This window comes from Eublepharis macularius, chromosome 2, assembly GCF_028583425.1.
Source record: "Eublepharis macularius isolate TG4126 chromosome 2, MPM_Emac_v1.0, whole genome shotgun sequence".
NCBI lineage: Eukaryota > Metazoa > Chordata > Lepidosauria > Squamata > Eublepharidae > Eublepharis > Eublepharis macularius.
Genome location: NC_072791.1, coordinates 208,256,720 through 208,278,284, shown reverse-complemented (window position 1 = coordinate 208,278,284; position 21,565 = coordinate 208,256,720). Strand labels below are relative to the sequence as shown.

The 21,565-nt window shown below is 43.1% G+C and overlaps 1 protein-coding gene across 2 annotated transcripts in view; it reads left to right on the top strand.

The window, feature by feature from the left end:
• Positions 1-21,565, top strand: part of SPAG16 (sperm associated antigen 16) — a 556,878-nt gene that overhangs the window by 199,704 nt on the left and 335,609 nt on the right. The gene's annotated exons all lie outside the window — the stretch shown is intronic.

Here is a 21,565-nt window from a genome sequence, read left to right as displayed (position 1 = left end):
GGATATAAAGAGAGGTATGTGTTACAAGCTGTTTACTTGCAAAATTGATTTGGAATAGCAAGATTCCAATGGTTAGTTTTATTGCTGAAGGGAAGGGGACTAGCACCTTGGAAGGGGACTAGCACCCTTGTTTGGAAAGCAGACATTCTGCTGTCAACACAATGGGAAAATTAACATTAATTTCTTGTATGTGCCTATCTAGACCCAGAGAGCCCTTGCAACCATTCCCAGGCAACAGCCACCCGAGAGCCCTAGTAGCCTTATGGGGGTCTGGTCCTTAGTTTGAGACTCTTCAGCCTCTGAGTTTGCCTCTGAGGATATAGACACACATTCAGTCTGCAATACCTGACACCAGAGGGTAAAATATATATAGTTTTATCAAGTAATTCAGATTACAAGGAGTATATGCTGAGCAGGAACCACTTTACTTAAGCATAATCAATAGGCAAAGAAAATAATAAACACTTGTCTATGCTGGTTAACACTAACTAACTAACTAGTAAAGAGTCCAGTAGCACCTTTAAGACTAACCAACTTTATTGTAGCATAAGCTTTAGAGAACTGCAGTTCTCTTTGTCAGATGCCACAATAAAGTTGGTTAGTCTTAAAGGTGCTACTATTTTGTGACTACAGAATAACACGGCTAACTGTTCTGGATCTATGACTAACTAACTAGACGTTAAAAGCTTGCTGACTTGCATCTCCAGTGTAGCTCTCAGGCTTGTTGCTCTTATCCACAGACTTAGAAAGGGAAGTTCACTCCATGCCAAGCAGTTCTGGTCCTCTTGGAATCAGACATGGAGGAAAGAACCTCTCTCACATGCTAGTAGAATAATCTGAACAGAATGGATCCCCAATGCCTTGAGCATCCATCTTTCCAAAACCCATCGATCAATCAGGGCACCCTTGGCTAATTGGCAGGGCTAGCATGAGAAATTAGGGAGGGTAGATGGAGGCTGTTGAGATTGATTCATAGAGTTTCGCAGTGAAGTTTTTACAGGGTAGTTCACCATTGCTTTCCCCAACCCAACACTCTTAGCCGTATGACAGCCACGGATAGTAAGTCATACGTTGCCACCCCCTTGGCACTTTGAGCTGGTGTGGGATAAGGGGGTAAAGGTTGGTGAACATTGGGGTAAAGGTCGGTGGCAGAACAATCAGCAACCTGCGATATGCAGATGACATTACACTGCTAGCAGAGAAGGCTAAAGATCTGAAGACTCTGATCATGAAACTAAAGACAACAAATGAAGTAATGGGGCTTCAGCTGAACATCAAAAAAACAAAGATCATGACCAACACTAACAAACAAGTCCATATCAAGATAAACAATGATGAGGTCGACGTGGTTGACAACTTTGTCTTCGTAGGTTCACAAATCAATAACAGGGGTGACTGGACACCTGAAGTAAAGTGGCGAATCACACTTGGACACTCAGCAATGGTCAGCATGGATTCAATCTGGAAATGCAAAGATGTCACAATAAGCACCAAGCGCCGACTGGTCACAGCCATTGTGTTTCCTATAACAACCTACGGATGTGAGACATGGACCTTAACAAAAATGGACAGGAGAAAAATTGACTCATTCGAATTGTGGTGTTGGAGATGACTCCTGAGGATCCCTTGGACAGCAAAAGTAACAAACCAAGCTGTCTTGGAACGCATAAAACCTGACATGTCTCTGGAGGGGAAGATTACAAAGCAGAAGCTCAGCTATTTCGGGCATGTAATGCGGGCCAACTCACTAGAAACATCAATGATGCTAGGAATGGTGAGTGGAACGAGGAAGAGAGGAAGACCAAAAACCCACTGGCTGGATACCATCATGAAAGACACTGGACAGAACATGAAGGAATTGAAAGAAGCAGTCAGAGACAGAAAGGCCTGGAGGGATACGATCTACAGAGTAGCCAAGGATCGGACACGATTAAATGGCTAGGATTGGATTGGATTGGAGATGGAGGCTGATTCTTCCTGCTGTCCAAGGATGTTTCTCTTGGTAACAAGTAGGCTCCAAGTGCGCTAATCATCAGGCACACACATTCTTTCTCAGGCCTGGCAGAACTGGGCCTGTGGTGATTTATAATCATCAACCACAGTGATGAAGCTAGGTTAACTATAGATTTTAATGGCTCATCTTGACAGTGCCAGCAATATATGTAAACATATATAGATGTTAAAGCCTTCAGTAGCTAGAGGAGCAATTTTCTCAGGCCAAAGAGCCAAAGGTTGATGTTGAGCATGGACTTCAGTTGTGCAAAGAGGGAAAAGGAAAGTTGATTCATGTTGTCAGTTGTTTCCTTGCTTGTTTATAGGATTAGAGGGGTTATCTAAGACTGAATCAACCTGAAAATAAGGTGTAGTTTTTCAACAATTGGGTTCCTTTGATCCTTACCAATGTTTGAGACTGCCCAACTCCACTCCAGGATTTGGTGTGGACAAGGAGAAGGGAAGGAAGTTGTCGTAGCTGCAGCTAGGGAGAGTGAAGGACTGGAGACTGAATAAAACTCTTATCTGTTGGAAACAATGCTGCCTCATAATTCCTGGTATTAAGGACACAACATGAGGAAAAGTCAAAATCGAATGTTATTATAATCAGACTAAGCGTCTATCTAGACTAGCATACTGTTTCCTACAGAACGGCCTAAAAGATGTCTCCAGGAACTTCATAATGAGAACATTAAGGCAACCCTACCATAGAACATTAGTATAGGCCCAGAAAATGAATGCTGTTGAAGTGTAACTGAAAGAAGACTATTGAAGTCAAAGGGGTAGGGCTGGAGCTGAGAATTTCCTGTTGTAGCTCCACCTATTGGCTTGTTTAGTTTTTGGAGCAGAGTTTGGACTACCACAGCTTTTGGTATATGTCTTAATGGGGCTAACCCCTGCTAGCAAAGGGGCTGGCTTTCTGCTGGCTTTTCTCCACCAGAATGGAAGAGATCCCACCCTGTCACCTTTTATCATTGGGTGAGGCTGATGGCTCTTACTTCCCTGGTGCTGTGGATTGTTTATTACTGGTTTTCTATAAGCCACTTTGGGTACCCAAGAGCAAAAAAAAAATAAATAAAAACAAAGTAGCATAGCTCATTTCCTGAACACAGAAGACATAAAGGTAGAGAGAAATATTTGCACACTTCAGACTTCAGCTCAAATGTAAACATTTCTTTCTCTGGTATTTTTCTCCCTTCTATTTTATCTGCTGTTTGATTTTGTACTTAGCAATATGTTTTTGATTTCACAGCAGAGAATGCCAGAGCCCTTTAACATTTACTGGTTAGCAGTTTTGACATATAAAGAAAAGCGTGTTGAATTTTTGTGAGGCATGATTGGGAAAAAAAATCATTAATACCTGTGACTAGAGATGGGCATGAACAGAAAAAAATCCAAACATGATGTTCATTGTTCGTTGCCATCCATGATCAGGGACTCACAAACAACCACGAACATGGCCCTGTTTATGAACATGTTCATGGTTGGCTGTTCGTGGGGGCCAGCAGGCTGTCCTCCAGCCATCATCCAAGTCAAGATCCCTACTGCACCACTCCCAGAAACCTGACCTGAGCAGGCACCAGGAAAGGTACCAATAATAAATAATAGCTTGACCCAGAGCCTGGCAGCAGCCCTGGAACCCAAAGGGGTAGATCCCTATCCCACCACACACAAAGAAAATTCAAGCTCCATTGCACTCTCTCAAAATGCCAACAGCAACTTTCTCTCCCTCTCCACTGTCTGCAAACTCAGCCAGAGCTGGGAGCCCCCCTCCCCCCTGCTCTTTGCTTCCTTGTAACAAATTTGGAGCTCCACACTTGAAAGGAAGACCTGCCTATCAAGCTAAATTGGGCTTAGATTGGGGTTTCCAGGGCAGCAGCAGGAGTTCAGACAGAGTTCAGACAATCCCTGCCTAAGTTGCCAAGGGAATTGATTGCAGGTGCCAGACTGTCTGGCTTGATGAACAGCAACGAACAGCAATGAACGAGGCTTGCAACGACCACCTGTTCGTTTAGAATGGGTCTCACAAACAGCTTGTTTGCGAACAGCAGATAGGGCTGTTCATGGCTTTTTTTTTTCATATTGCTGTTCGTGCCCATCTCTACCTGTGACTAGGATTTTTATTCAGCACGTTAAGAAGAAATATCCCATATATTGTATTAGAAGTTATAAATGTACATGTTTATATATTTTTTAGTTTTCATCTTTATTTTCAAATATAAATAATGAATTAACGATACAAGTCTTACAAATACAATTGTGCTTGTTAATTATAATATTGTACAACGTTTAACATTATATGATTATAAATATAATCAAGTTATTGTGAACTGATATATTTTAGTTTTATAGATTCAAAATTGCTTGGTAAGTTTTATTTATTGGTTGTATATTTTTGGTACTAAAAAATCAAAAAAAGGAAACCATTCTTCCATAAAGTTTGTTGATTTGGGGAAGTTTTCTGCTTGCTAAGTTCCATCTTTTATCTTCTCAAGTATGAAATGGTCCCAGATTTTGAATACAAATTTGTTGTTGTAGGTGTAGCTTGTTCTTTCCATCTAAGTGCTATTGCATTTTTGGCTGCCATTAAAAGGATATTTATAAGGTCTCATCTAATTTGAGGAATGTCTGTGTTATCCCATTGATCTAGAAACATCAGCTCTGGGTTCATTGGTATTTTATATCCAGTCATATCATATGCATGGTTCAGAATTGTTTTCCAAAATTCTTCTATATAACATTTCCACCAGCAGTGTGAATAGGTTCCTGGTTCACCACATCCTTTCCAACTCAGGAGTTGATCTTTTAGAGTATAGCAGCTAATTTTTTTGGAGTAAGGTACCATCTAGTTATTATCTTATATGATTGCAGCTTGATATTTATTGTTGATGAATTAAGTAATTTAGATGACCGTAATGTCTCTTATTGTTCTGTTGTTAATATATTACCACAATCTTTATGCCATTTTATTTGAAAAATTAAACTTTTAGGTTTGATAATCTGTAATAAGATATTGTAAATTTTGAATATTCTTGGTTCAAAGATTCTTTTTTATCTATTAATTGTTCAAATTCTGTCTTTGAATTTTTAATGTTTTCTTTTAAATTTGTGTGGATAGTCAGATTTTTTAGTTGTACATAAGTATACCATGAAATGTTATGCATTTTTTGTTCTAATTCTGATTTATCATGAATTCCTTTTTTTTTTGAGGCAATGTCTATTAATCATGTTATGTTATATTGTCTACAATTTTTTACTAAATATAGATGACCAGCCAGGAGGAATCTAAGTTTGTGATAAAAATGAAGAGAATCTTGAAAGTTCTAGAGTGATTTTATTTCTATAAGCGTCCCATACTTTTAAAATAGCTGTCAAAAATATTTTGTTTAGTGCTTGAAGGTCATGAATTTTATTTATTCAATAACAGATCTTGAATAGACATGTTTTGTTGAGTAGTTTGCATAAGATTAATCCAATCGGTTTGATTTTCATTTTGTATAATTTGAATTACATTTTTAACTAAACTAGTGTTTTAAAAGTGATTCTTGGATGCATATACTGCCACAAAAATGTATTCAGCATAGTTTGCCATTTTTAAAAAAAGTTTTGGCAGGATTAATATAGATATTGTGCAAAAAAAAGATTAATTTGGGAAGCAAAAAAGATTTTATTAGGTGATATCTATCGTATTGTGTTTTATCCCATTTGTTTAGCTCTGTTCTTATTTCTGAGATAGTATTTATATAGTTTAAGTTTTACAGTTGCTTGAGGTCAGATGATAATGTTATTCCTAAGTATGATAAATGTGTTGGTGCCCATTGAAAATTATATTGTTTTTTAATTTTAGTTTGAGTTGTAGTTGCCAAGTTTATAGGTAGTATATTTGATTTTGTGCAGTTTACTTCTAAACCGGAAATTTGACCAAATAATACTAACATTTCTGATAAACGATGTAGAGATTTTGATGGAATAGAGATTTCATGTCATCTGTAAATATACTGAGTATATAGATATTTGATTTGACTATGATTCCTTGAATTTGGATGTTCTCTCTGCTATTGCTAAAGGTTCCAATGCTATGCAAATTAGAGATGGGCATGATCCGCATTACGATCGAAAAAAACCCACGATAATGGCAATCGCGCGATCGGGACTCAGCGGATCGTGCTCGGGCACGGCCAACGATCCAGCGGTCAGGAGGGGGGCTGGATCGGGGCTTGATCGGGGCGATCGTGCTCAGATCGGGAAGCCAGACACTCAGGTGCCAGCAATCTATTCCCCTGGCAACGGAGCCAGGGGAATGCCTGAGCTGTGTTTGCCCTCCTTCTGTCGCCCTGGAAACCCGAATGGAAGCCCAGCTTGCCTTGATCAGCAGGGCTTCCTTCCAACCACGGAGCAGCAAAGCAGTCACCAGCTGGGAGAAGACACCCAAGGGAGGGAGGGGGAAGGGGGTGTTCTGTAGCCATGGGCACTCCTATCTCATCCCTGCAAACCCTGATAGGCAGCTCTGACGGCCAAACACAGACAGCCAAACACAAACACAGATGCCGCCGGCATCAGCCACCATTCCTGTATCGCTGGGAACAGCGGGGCGCCCCTCCGCTTTTGCCTCCACGATCCACGGATCGGAAATGGGAGATGATTGGTGTGGATCGTTAATTCGGGATCGTCGCTGGCGCCGATCCACGATCAGCTTGATAGGGGTTTTTTTTGGATCATGCCCACCTCTATTGCAAATAGTGTAGGTGAAAGCGGACAGCTTTGCTTTGTGCCTCTATGGAGAAAAAATTTCCCTCATATTATTTCATTAATTTTGATTTGTGCTGTGGGTTGTGAGTAAATTGTCTTGATTAACCTGCAGAAGATATCTCCGAATCCCATATATTGTAATGTTTTATCTAAATGAGATATTTCTAAGGAATCAAAAGCCTTTTCAATATCTAATGATAAAAGGGCTGCTTCAATATGCTGCTGTTTACAAGTTGATATTTAAAGTTTCGTAAATATTGTCTATTAACTCTCTACTAGGCATAAATCCAGTTTGATCATGATGTATGTAATTAGTAATGAAGGAATTGAGTCATCTGGCTATTACTGATGTAAATATTTTATGGGCAATATAAAGTTGGATTTTTTAAAATCTTTGCCTTGTTTGGCAATAACTATCCAGATTTTAATATCATGTTACAAGCTTCTTTTAAGGGGTGAATAAGCACTGGTGCAATTTTTTTTTATAAAATTCTGATGGCTATCCATCTTGTCCTGAAGCTTTATTATTTTTTAAATTTTGTATTGTTTTGAGAATTTCTTGTGAAGTAATTGGACTATCTAATGCTAATCAGGGTTCTTTTTCTATTTTTAAAAGATTTTAAAGTTATTGTAAAAACTGAGATATATTTTGAGGGTTTGGTTCTTTTGACATATATTATTAGTTATAATAATCCCTAAAAAGTCTAGTTATATCTTTTGATTGGGTATAAGTTTGTCATTTTTTATGCTGGATCTAGCTGTATATGTTCAAAGTGTTTAATTCTATCTATAATTTCTTGTTTTTGAATACATTTTTCTTTGTGTATGTGTGATGTCAATGCTATTTACTGTCCTCTTATAACTGCTTTAAAAAGCATCCCCAAACATGTGTGATTTAGTTTTAGGTGATGTGTTTTCTTCTAGGTATTGTTTAATATTTTTTTTCAATCTCTTTAACATTATTTTGGTTATATAAAAGTGTTTTGTTAAATGTCCAGTGTTTTTCAGTTGCAATATCAGGTTTAGATGAAAATATTAGGATTAACACTTTAATTTTTTTCGGCACAGAAGTGTTTATGAAATTACAAAAAAGCACTCTATTATATAATTATTCCAGCAAGGGGTTATTGTCTCATGAGTCTGACTGAGGGTTACTATCTCAAATATTATATAATTAACTATCTATATATAAATATAACTAGTTAACAACTGTCAACTAACAATCTCTCCTCTTAATAAATTTTCTAAACTAAGTTTCTAATTTTTGACGTTATAAGAAATAATTCCCACTGGAATCTATATAGAGAAATACAATAGATAAGAAATAATAATAATAATAATAATAATAATAATAATAATAAATAAACTTGAAACTTATCTTCTCTAACCCACTATAATCCAAGATACATTTTTTCTCTTAGATTACTGGACTATTTTCCAGAACAAACAGGTTTTATCTGTTTTAGGAGCTAAGTTAACAATATAATTTTCCCCTTTCCCCCTCCTCCGAACCTTTTATTCTTACATTTTTAATTTCTATGTGTAGAATTTTTTTCTTATATACTTCCTTTGAGGTTAGGTATTAGGACAATGTTTTCCCTTCAAAGAAAAGAGAGTTATTTATTGATTGTGTCTAATTGGAATCTTGCTTCCCTTTTGAGGGGTTGATGGTTGTGATCTTTTCCTCTTATAGGATGTATTTTCAAAGTCCATGGGCAAGTCTAGGTTGATGTTTTGTCTCTTGGTCTTCGGCAAAGTAGATTTTTCCTTTGTATCTCACTTAAAGTTTTGTAAAATTTGTCCATCTGTAATCTATTTTTGCTTTCCTCAAAATGTCTGTAATTGACCTGAGTTCTTTTCTCTTGTTAAGTACTTCTTTGGGCAAGTCAGTGAGTACTAAAATAGGTGCTCCATTATATACAAAAATGTTCTGTGATCTTGCCACTTCTAAGATCTTCTTTCTTGTCCTCCAGTCTGAGAAGGTTGCCAGTATATCTCTTGGACTTTTCCTTTGAGGATAATTGAGAAAGCCAACTCGATATGCATTAGTAATTAGCAGGGCAATTCCCTCTTCTAGTTGCAAGCATTTTGCCAACCAGTTTGCCAAAAATGTAATTAAATGTTCATTAATTGTTTCCTTTTCTTCAATTCCTCTGAATTTAATATTATTTTGACAAATTGAAAGTTCAAGCGCTTGAATTGTATTTTGCATATGGTCATTATCTTTTTGTAGGACTTCAATCTCATTTTGCATTGTGATACTCAGATCCATTGTGCACTCTGCCTTTTGGATGGCTTTATTAATATCCAGTTTTATTTCTTCTATTTGTTCTGTTAGATTTGTTATTTTGACCAAAATACTATGTTCCATGGATTGTATTAATGCAGTGATATCAGTATGAGAAGGAGAGTTACCTACACGGTTTCTCTTCCCCACCATTTTGTCTGTGTCTTTTCCGACCTCACTCTGAGTTGTTGGCAACAGCATTGTCGAGAAGAAGTCTTGAGTCTCTTAGTCATTTTATTGTTTGCATTCTTTTTTCTGCAGTTTGTTTGTCCATAGCATCCATGGTTAGAATTTTCTGATAGTTATAAGGTTGGGGGGGGGGTCGGAGCTCAATTTTATGCGTCCATCTTCCTCCACCGCAATGCTACCCCCTCTACATGTTCCTATATTAACCCAAATCAAGTTAAAATAATTTTATCACATCGATATTACATAATAAAATATTACATATTACATAATAAAGGAAACATTCCTCAATAGTATAAAGACATAGAAAAATTAACATAAAGTAAATTGGATTAAAATGTAATCATGTCAGCAGTTTTATTGATATGCACATATTTATATACAGACAATTTTCAGTAATTTTGGTTATTGGCAGTAAAACATAGGAGGGAAGCAATGTGTGTGGGCAGGATTGTTTGTTTACACTGATCTGAACAAATATGATTCATCTAGGATCCATGTGATTTTCTGATTCAAATGTTATTTCACCTGACCTTAAGCAAGCCAAACACTCTTACCCTCAGTTCCCCAGCACAAAACAGTGGCAAAAGACTAGCCTGTCTTGTAGGGTTCTTGTAAGGTGTTCTGGGAAATGTAGTTTAAGTTATGTATGTTCAATAATAATGATTAATTTTGTTATTCTTATTGTTACTAACAATATATGGGCATATAGTGAGTAGTGATTGTGAAGAGCTACAAGAGGAGCTCTCCAAATTGGGTGAGTGGATAGCAGCATAGCAAATAAAATTTAATGTGGGTATGTGTAAGGTTATGTATATTGATTTTTTTTAAACCCCTAACTTTAAATACATGCTGATGGGGTCTGAACTGGTTGAGACAAAGACTGAAAGAAACTTTGGAGGGTGTAGTGGAAAGACGAATGAAAATGTCAGCCAACTTTGCAGCAGTGGTGAATTAAGGCAAACTTCATTCATCTCCCACGTGGAACAGCTGTTTCATGCTGTCCACTACAGCAGTACGTAAGGAGAACAAAACTCAAACCCACAATTTTCTTCCTCTTACTTAGGAGCTTGTGCAACTTCTAGCAGAAGCAGAAGCACAAGAACTGCAAAGAGCTCATCTGTTGCTGTAGCACTGTGTGAATTCTCTGGCATGGCACCAGAGGCTCTTTGCCTGTGGTTCCATGCCAGAGAATTCACACAGTGCTACAGCAACAGACGAGCTCTTTGCCTCTGGTGATGGCCTGCTGAATCCAGCCCATAGATTTCAAGCACACCTAACTCAGCAGAAAGAAGCTACAGTCCAGCACAGGAAAAGCTGTGCATGGTTAACTTCAAACAGAATGTCCTTTGTTCATTTAGAAGCGCAGCCAACTAGCAATCAAAATTTGACCTGAATCACATTGGAGTAGATAATTTAACTAATCTAATTGCAATAATTCTTGACATTCACTGATCAAAACTGTTTGGATCAGACCATTATTCTGGAACCTCACTGATTTAACTTCCCTGGGTAATTGAAGGGACAGAGAAGGGAGGGAGTGACTCAGCCGAAGCAAGGTGTGCCTCCCAGGCAAAAACCAGCGCAGCAGCCGCAGCTTAGAGGTTTCTTGTACAGGATAAAGATCTACATCACCTCTAGTAAGCAAATCAGACACATTTATGTCTCAATGCTGCCTAGTCACAGAATTGCAATAGGCCTCATATGGAAGGGAAATGCCAGTGAATATATAGGGTGTCTTCAATAACATCTTTCTCTTTTAACTGAATTTATATATCTTACATGTTGCATTTTTGAGCTTTGTGCCTGAGATGGTATAGCTGGCGTTGTTAGGTGCAGTGATTATGTTGTTAGCATGACTATATGGACAGCATTGGCATCTTGGTTTATTTCAGGCTCTGGTTCCAAAGCCAACCTTGAACAACTCTTCACTCAATGCACTTCCCAACACAGACATGAACTGTGGGACCAGGCACTGCAGTAAACCAAGATACCAACTCTGTCCCTATATTCATTCTAACAACATCGCTCAACCTAACAACGCCAGCTATATCATCTCAGGCTCATTCACTTGTTCATCTTCCAACATTTTAAAGCCATCAAGTATCAGCAATGCCCTTCAGCTCTCCATATTGGACAAACAAGTCAGTCCCTTTGCAAAAGAATAAATGGACATAAATCTGATATTAAAAAATCATATCATTCAAAAACCTGTGGGAGAACATTTTTATCTTCAAGGACGTTCCATTGCTAACCTCAGAGTAGCAGTTCTCAAGCAGACAAACTCCAAAGGAGAATTACAATGAAATATTGCTGAAATGGAGTATTAGCAAATTCTGAGTAATGGATCTCTTGGGCTTAATAGGAACATTGGATTCTTCTCGCACTGCAGATGCTGATTTTCTGCTTTTCACACCCCAATCCTATCAAGCTAATTACAGTAATATTATACCTTACATCATTACTTTAAATACACCTCCCACCCTCTGGCTGGATAAAATCTTACATACTTCCACTTCTCAATGTTTCTGGAGAAGAGAGCTTCGATTCTCGAAAGCTCATACCCTGGAAATCTAGTTGGTCTTTAAGGTGCTGCTGGACCCAAGTCTTGATCTTTGGTTAGTGGAGCAAATGTTTAACCATTAGAGTTTTGTGGAGGTGAGCCCCTGCCCCCTGCAAAGCTACAATTACTATGAGACAGTGCAAGAGTACGAATGGGTATAGTCATTCCCATGTGCACAATTCACCTGCCTTTTTTATTGACGACTAACACAGAGTTGGCAGCCATAAGGTCTCAGTGTACTGCATGGAGCTTAGTCCCCATTCAGTAGGTGTATGCGCTGGCAGCTCTCATTTCCATGTACTGGTGTTGGGAAGATTCCCATTCCTCTCTAGCCCAGTGACTGGACTCTGAAATGATCATAGCCTCAGCCTTGCACAAGGGGGTGTGTGGAGCATATTTACAGGTTTAGAGAGGTCCCCATGCACTCTTTGAAGCAGAAGCAATGGGAAACAGAGTGAGGGGATGCTTCTGGAGGGGCATACAAGAGGAGGAAGGCAGACGGCTCCCCCTCCTAGACCAGCAGCAGTATAAAATGGAACAGAAGACATATCATTTGTTGCAAAACATATTACCTTCTGCATCTTGCAGAAGGATTTCTGGGGAGAAGTAATAGGTTGTATTGTATCCCCGGGTATTATGAGCGCTGTGATTCAGCATAAGTCTTGTTCCTCACTAGCAGGAGACTGGTGTGGTAACATATAAAGTGGGGAAGAATTCAGCTCTGAATGGTTGTACTGTGCACTAGTTGTGGTGTGTGTGTGTGTGGGGGGGGGGGGTGATTCCACAGCGTCCTGTGATTGCTTCATCTCTAAGCCCACTAAGTGTGTTACTGCTTCTGTTGCTGCCCCAGTGTCAGAGCTGTGGGAGGCTGTTGTTCAGACCTTGGTGACCACACTCACTGGATGGTAAAGAAAGGCTAGCATTTATGATTCCTCCATACAGCTTCTTATTTAGACTATCACCTTCTAGTTGGGAAAAGCTCAGGTAATTTGGGGCAGTTGGACAGTGTGTAGTAGTTGATGGACCAGACCCACTAAACTAAACAGTCTTTATCGTCATGTAGCTTCCATGCATGCTTCCATATATGGATGTGTGTATCAGTGTCTATGCAGCATATATGAATCTCAGACTCGAAGGCTGCATCACAGTCGGCTTTTGGAAGGTCCCTCATGTTCAGGAGTGGTTTGCCAGATGGCAAAATGCACCATGCAATCCTTTGGATCTTGACCATTGGCAAGAACATGTGGACAGGTGCAAGATGGACCCTGAGTTAGGAGGCATTAAACATCCAGTCCCCTACTTTCTCTGAGCTTAACTCACCCTCTCCTGCCATCTCCTTCAGCCTTCCTAAGCTTTTTCTAACCAAAAGTACTAAACGAAGACAACAATGGGGAGCCAGGACCATTTAATGGAGGAGAATCCCTCCCTTTCCATCCCCTTGAAATTCCTTTGCTGCTGAAGGGGCAGTCCCTCTTTGCAGCCAACCTGACCCTTGAGAGGGGACATGGGATTCAAAGCATTCCAGTCCCAAGAGATCTTACATGTTCCACTACTTGCCCTGTCTTTTAAAATGACACTTCTTGGCTAACGTTGTGTCTCCCTACACTTGAGCATCTTTGTGTAAGATGCCTTGTGTAGAGAGACTCAAAAGTGACAAGGACTGCTAGGAGCCAAGCAGCTAGATAGGAGACACTTACTTTTGAAACAGGAAGGGCTGAATGATTCTAAGGGGGATGGACTCTCCCAAGGAGATTGATAATTCTTTGGACACAGAGAAGAAGCTCTTACTCTTCCATCTGGAGCAGTATGTGGGCAAAATCAAAAGATGCTCATACAGGTGCGTTCTTTGGGGGGGCTCTCCACCCTATGAAAAGGCCTACCCTAAGAAGTCAGGAAAGCTCCCACTCTCCTTGGTTTCTGCAAACAATGCAAAACTAAATTATTCAAGAGGGCTGAACTGTAAGAAATTGATCTCAAAGAGATGCATCAGCAAAGGGACAGGGGCTATGTACTGTCTGTTGCTGTAGGTATGATCCTACTGCGTAGTTTCTGTGTTGTTAAATATGTCCGGTTTAGAACTGCTTATTCCCGGTTTCAATAGACCCGATTACATTGTTTATTGAACTGCCTTTGAAATTGATTGTACTGACTCGCACTGTGTAATCCACCTTGAGTCTCAGTGAGAAAGATAAAATAAAATATTAAATTTTCTCACCTTTTGAATGACCTGTGGAAATGCACCACTCCTGTTTAGTGTTAATGGCTGACGTGTGGGAGGGGCAGTGGGTCACTGTCCCTGGAGCATGCTAGCCCGAATTTGTGAAGTTGTGATAGATTCCCCCACACTCGCTGGTTGCGAAGCAGGATGTGGCAACTAAGTGGATCCTCTAACTGGCAACACTGGTACAGAGTGCTAGACATGTGGGCAGGGGTCATTTCGTAGAAAAAGAGCTTGAGGAACTCATTAGCATAATTCATTAGCATAACTCATTAGCATATGCCACGCCTCTTGCCATCACCGGAAGTGTGTCATTAGTAGAACTGATTTGCATATGCCACACCCCTTGGCATCACCTATTCTGGAGGTTTTGGACCCAATCCTGGCCATTCAGGGCCAAAATTGGGCCAAAATGGCAAAAAGGGGCCCCAAATGGTCAAGATTGGGCCTTTGATGAGCAAGAGAGTGATCCACCACCCATCAGAGGCCCTATCTGGGCCATTTCGGCCCCGATCCAGGCTGAAACAGGCCCCAAATGGCCGAGAGTCAGGTGGGCGGGGCCACCTGACATGTGACCTCTTTGGGGAACTGCCAGAACTGTGTTCCTGTGCGTTCCCCCTTGAAATGAGCCCTGCATGCAAGAGAGACTCTCAGAATCAGTGGTGGCAGTGGGAGTTACCCAGTTTGTTTTTGGCAATCCCAGTGAGTGAGGGGAAGGGACAGTGTGTCCAAGTGGAGACTTGTAACAGCTGGGAGGTTTTCTGATCTCCTGGGGACAACCTGAAGGAACAGAGAGGGTTTATGAGTCCGTTCCTACACCAAGGTAGGAATCTGCTGTTCCTACAAGGAGCAAGAAGTCATTGACACAATCAGTATTATGACTCACTGAGCTTCATATTGTTAACTGGACTGCCTAAGATCAGTTTGGTTCTTTGAACAGAACGGTGTTATTTTTGAACCCTTAACTGTCTGGTTTGATATGCTGTGAGAAGTTCCATGGTGCTGTTCTGAGAGAATGCAGCACAGAAATAGCTAATGCCAATTAAAGTGATTGAGTAGCAGCAAAGGCTGTCAAATTTACACTTAGATGTTGGTTTGTTTTCTAGGGTACTGAGTTTAAGCAATGAGTCTTCATGCTGTATGAGTATTTTGCAAAAGCTTGGAATCCCATACAGGCAGTTTCTGTACAGAGTAATTTTTATTATTGGATCCTTTCTAATTATTTATTGAAACCTACTGTGTTTAAATGGACTGTGACAGGGCTGTGTCATAAAGGAAAGAATTGTATCTTCACACAATTGAGTTTGAGCATCCTTGCAGTTCATTTATGAACTGAAGCATTACTAATAGATTCTTAAAGTTACTTGATGTGATTTTATCTGAGTCAGGGGCTGTTTCAGACAGAAAATGTAAGCCTTCATCTCAGCATTCCTTTTACTTTTTACATTACTTTTCTTACTATACTGTTCAGAGAAAGATTTTTTAAAAAACAGTTGTCCCTTCAAAAAGAAAAAAAGACCACAGTATGTTTGTCCTAGAGAAAATATTGTTGCATGGTAATTGTAGAAGACTGTAAAGCACAGTTTAAAGACTAACGTTGGCAAACATTTTTACTCCACATGGCAGCAAGACTAATGGGCCACATCTGTGATTCATTTAGCTTTCCACATAGCCATGCCAGGGTGTTACACATACATTTTACTTAATTGTTAGCTCATTTGTGTGGCTGATATTTTTTCCCCTCTTCATGAAAATGCTTCTCTAATTCACATATATAAACCTTAATTATACTAAAGCTAAATTTTAAGGGGTCTTAAATGTTGTAGTTATTAAACATTAAAAGACAATACATATCTTCAGATGTGAATGTCATTTACTTGTAAATGCCTAAAGGTATGTCAGAATCTTGGGATCTTATTTATGTTTTGGATAAGGCACATAGTGCACATTTATATATAATATATATATTATTTATTAATATAATATAATATAATATAATATAATATAATATAATATAATATAATATAATATAATATAATATAATATAATATAATATAATATAATATAATATAATATAATATTTATGTCATTTATAGTCCGCCTTTCTCACTGAGACTCAAGGCAGATTACACAGTGTGAGATTAGTACAGTCAGTTTCAAGGACATTTCCATAAACAATGCCATATTGAGGATCTCTTATAAACTTTTCTGAGAATGTTTATTTCTATCCTATCATGAATTCTGATAAGAAACAGAAATAGCACTAGCTTTGCCCTTCCTTCAGGCTTGTGATGACCTTTCAATATGTGAGGTTACTGTTTTGTTTTCAATCTGCTTTGTTAAGATAAAGAAGTCTCTGTTACTTCTCAGCTGTATGGCAGAATATGTGCTATTTTCACCTCAGTTGTCAGACACTGAAGAAAAATGAAGCTTTGTGCTTATCTTTCATTATAGCTTAGTTTCAAGAGAATTGAAAGCTGTTTATAAGTAAATCCGCGTTTATATCACCAGTCAGGAAAATCTGATTTAATCACTGTTTTGTGAAAATTTCAGTCTTTTTTTCTGATACAATTAGAGTTGCCACATTCCTTTACTCTCCTGGCTGGGGGGGTGTTGGGGCACACCTGGCACTTACTTTTAAAAACATCTTTGCATGCAAGCAAAGTGTGTGTGCACTCTTGGTGTAGCATGATGACATCACTTCCAGGAGTGACGTCATCACACAGGCCCCAGGAGCACTCTTAGGCTTCGTGTCGGACCAATTTGGTCCCCCAAACAGGCCAAATTGGCCCAGCGCAAAACCCAGGAGTACTCCCGGGGCCTGCACAATAATATCACTCCGGTGACAGGAGTGCACTCCAGGAAGGCTCATTCCCACTTCTTTCCCCCCACCAGCCAGGTGAGTGGTGGCAGGGGGAAGAGGCTGAGTGTGGGGATCACCCATTCCCACCCGGAGAATGGCAACCCTAGATACAACCTTCCTTCACAATTCAAAGAAAAAGGTAGGTTTCACCTTCAAAGCAGTTTTCTTTTGAGAAGGAGCTCTTCTTCGGATGTATTTCATTACAACAACCAGGCATTCCCTTTCTTTTCGCACCATTTGCATTTCACACACACGCCTATCTGACCCACAATTAGAGGAATTTCATTAAAATATTCCCAAATGCGAACGTATCCAAAGACACCTAGCCGACGGGCTTTAGCTTGCTGTGAGGAGAGTTTCCTTTGGACAGTAAGGAAATGACTGCTTGTAATCTTTTAATTCTTGTATAATATAATATTTCATAATACTGATGGGGTAAGTTCTTTTTCCAGTCCATAGAGTCTAGCCCAAGAAGAAGAAACACCGAAATGGGAATTGATAACAGCAAGCTAAAGCCCATCGGCTAGGTGTCTTTGGACACGTTCTCATTCCAGCTTTGGACATATGGACAGTTCATCTTCGTTCTTCTGTGCCTCCACACATGGGGACTGCGCAGGCGCAGGCCAGCCGCCGGAGAATTTTCTAGAGCTTCCATGGCTCCGAAGGGGCCGTTTGTCGCGCGCCTCAGCGACCGTTTTCCCGCCCAAACGGTCACGTGATCCTCCAGCGACCAACGGCCCCTTCCCTCAGTTCTCTTCTTGCCGCCGCTTGGAGAGAACGTGAGCTTCGTTGCTCTGTGCTTTTTTGTGCTTCGTGCTTAATTCTGACTGATTGCTTGGCTTTTGACTTCGGACTTCGTGACCTCGACTATTCTTCGGATCTCGTTTTGGACTTTGTTGTGGACTCGGTAATTTGACTCGGACTGTTTTTGACCTTCCTTTCGCGTGCCCCTGAAGATGGCCTCAAAGGCTCTCTTCAAGCATTGCCTCCAATGCCACACGAAAATGGCCAAGACCGATGGCCATGAACTGTGCCTGTTCTGTTTGGGGGAGACTCATAATGTGACGGCCTGTAAGATTTGCCAGGGCTTCACCAGCAAGGCCCGGCAGGAGCGCAAGGCCCGACTGAACTCCTCCCTGTGGCAGAAGGTCATGTCCGGAGGCGCACCGTTGCCCTCCCCCAAGGCCGGCCCTAGCCCCTCTGCCGAACGGCATTCAAGAGCTGGCTCAGTGGCCTCCGCGAGGTCGGGGTCGAAACCGCGTCCCCCGAGTACCTCGGCGTCGAGAGCGGCCTCTCCAGCGCAGGGACCGGTGCGGCCGCCCCGTAGCGCTTCATCTACCAGGTCGGATCCGAGACCAGCTTCGGAACCGAGGATCCTGGTACCGAGTCCCCGGTCGGAACCGACGGCCGGATCGGTTCCGACGAAGCCTAAGAGGTCGAAGCCGAGGTCCCCTTCGAAGGCGAGGAGCGCGTCGGTTCCGAGGTCTTCTTCGGAACCAGCGAAGAAGAAGAAGAAGACCAAGCATCATCGGTCGCCGCGTCCCACTCCTCAGGAGGAGGTCATCGTGCTTCCTCACACGCCTTCCCCTCACTTGGGCTCCCCGGAGCCAGAGGACATCTCCGTGCAGGTGCCGGATCCGATGGCCTTCGAGACGGTGCCCGCGGAATTCTCGTCGGGGCCGGAGCCGAGCCCGCACCGTCGGAGCCGACCATCGCTCGCCCTTCGGTCGCCGAGGCTGGAACCGAGCCCGTCTCCTCGTCGGAGCCGTCCGTCGCCTGTCCGTCCGTCTCCACCTCTGGTCGGTCGTGAGCGGCATGGTTCCGGGGACAGTGCCCGATCAGTCCGGTCCATTGCGTCCCGGCATCGGCAGGCTTCCTACCTCCCCTCGCCATACCGTTGCCAATGGGAGGGGGCACCTGCGGGTTTCTCCGTGTCGGAACCGAGGCCTTCGACATCGAGGTCGGCGTGGGCTCCCCCTCCGCTCCAGGTTCCGGAATCCCAGCTCGGTTCCGATGAGGAGGATGGGGAGAGCTTTGGCGGCTACCAGTCGGAGTCTTGGTCCGAACCATTGCCGGCTGAGGAGCTAGTGCCATCTGCGGACTCGCCATTCGAGGACCTCCGCATCTACGCCGACCAGATGGCAAGGATGGCCAAGGCTCTCGAGATGGACATCTCTTCGGCAGTTCCCCAGACCAAGGACAAGCTCCTCAAACGTATCTATGGGGATAATCCGGCCTACGTTGGCTTTCCCATGCTCGAGGGTATTGAGGAGATTGTGGAGAAGGTGTGGCAGGTGCCCTGTGATCAACCTCCAACATCCAAGCGCATCGAGCAGCTTTACAAGATCAAGCAGGGCACCTGGCCGGCGTTGGTGAAACACCCTCCACCTTCCTCCTTGGTCACAGAGGAATTCAACCCCCGACGATCGGGTCACTCCTCGGTGCCTGCCGATAAAGAGGGCAAGAAGCTTGATGCCATGGGCAGGCGCCAATACATCGTTGCTTCACTGGGTCTGAGGATTGCCAACTACCAGACCATCATGGCAGGGTACCAGCTGTACCTCTGGGAGAAGTTGGCATCCTATACCCGGGACCTCCCTCCTGAGCAGAAGGCTGTGGTGTCCCTCCTGCAAACAGAGGCTGTCCGGCTGTCTAAACAGCAAATGAACGCTGGGAGCCACGCTGCTGACACTGCTGCTAGAGGGATGGCTTCGGCGGTGGTCCTCAGGCGCCACTCCTGGTTGCGGTCGACGGCCCTGTCCCAAGAGGTGCGTTCCAGGGTGGAGAGCATGCCCTTTGAAGGGGACTCGCTGTTCTCCAAATCGACCGACGAGACCCTGAAAAAGAAAAAAGAGGACAGGCAGACGGCGCGGTCCTTGGGTCTGGCTCCAGCGGACAAGCCCTCCTCCAGGTCACGGTACGCTCCCCGGTCCGGCCCTTACCACTACCAGGGCAGATACCAACAGCAGCGGCCGGGCTACCAACAGTATCCTGCCTACCAGCAGCGGCCTTAACCTCCCGCACAACAGCAGAGGAGGCGTCGGCCCTTCAAGCCTCGTCAGGCACAGCAACCGGCCCAGCAGAAAGACCAGCAGGGCGCCGGGAGGCAGTACTGACGGGTCGCGCCAGCCGTATCCCCGAACTTTTCGGACAGACTTAGTCCACTCATCTCTGAGTGGGAGTCAATAACATCTGACTCATGGGTCTTAACTATTGTTGAACTGGGGTACGGGCTGGAGTTTGTTGAGCTGCCTAGATGCAGTTCACCCCTGACAGCTGTCAATAACACTATGGCCGAGCTGGATGCGGAGATCGTGTCGCTCTTGGCCAAGGGTGCTGTGGAAGAATTGCCCTATGAGGACTCTGTAAAGGGTTTCTTCTCTAGGTTCTTCCTGGTCCCTAAGAAGGATGGGGGCTTACGTCCCATTTTAGATCTGAGGGGCCTTAATGCCTTCCTCAAGGTGACCAAATTCAAAATGGTTACGTTGGCGGCTGTGATCGCCTTACTGAGGCAAGGGGATTGGTTTGCGGTTCTTGACTTAAAGGACGCATACTTTCACGTGGGCATACGGAAGGAGCACAGGAAGTACCTGAGTTTTGTTTACCGGCAAAGGGTTTTCCGGTATAAGGTGCTCCCCTTTGGCCTGTCCACTGCCCCACGAGTGTTCACGAAATGTGTGGCCCCTGTGGTTTCCTTCCTGCGGGAAGAAGGCTGTACCATCTTTCCGTACCTCGATGACTGGCTCATCGTGGCTGAATCGGAGTCTAGGCTGGTGCAGGACATTGGCTTGGTACTTAGCACTTGCCAACGCCTGGGGCTCCTGGTGAACTTGGAGAAATCCAAACTGGTGCCTAGCTGCAAGGTGTCCTACATTGGCGCACTGTTAGACTCTGTGGAGGGTAAGGCCCTGCTCCCCTTGGAGAGGGCTCGGTCCCTAAGGGGTCTGGTGTCCATGTTTAAAAGGAACCGATTCCAGTCTGTGCGCACTATCCAGTGCCTACTAGGGCATATGGCAGCGGCCACCTCTGTGGTGCCTTTCGCTAGGCTGCGTATGCGCCCTCTCCAGAACTGGTTTGTGCGGAGGTACGATGCTCTGCTGCACCCTCCGTCCCTCAAATTCTCTATCCCGAGGGTCATCCTCTCCTCCTTGGACTGGTGGCTGTCTGATGACAACTTGTTTAAGGGGACCCCTTTTGGGTATCAACACCATGACATCACGGTTACCACTGATGCCTCTCTGTTGGGATGGGGGGCTTACTGTGGTGATGTGTCTGTGCAAGATGTCTGGTCTGACAGGGAAAAGACCCTCCATATCAATGTGCTTGAACTAAGGGCCATTCGTTTCGCACTTGTGTCTCTTACAGCACTGCTGAGAAATCGTCAGGTGTTGGTGCAGACGGACAACACGACTGCCATGTACTACGTGAATCAGCAGGGGGGCACAGTGTCCATGGCCCTGTGCCGGGAAGCCACACTCACTTGGCAGTGGGCTATCAAGAACGGCGTGTCGCTCCGTGCTATACACGTGGCTGGGTCAGACAATGCCCGGGCAGATGCCCTCAGCAGGGTCCCTTTACTGGACCACGAGTGGGAACTGAACGTAGAGTGCGTTGGGCCGATCTTCCAGATGTGGGGTCATCCAGTGATAGACGTGTTCGCCACTGCGGCAACCACCAAGGCCCACACGTTCTGTTCCAGGGCAGGGA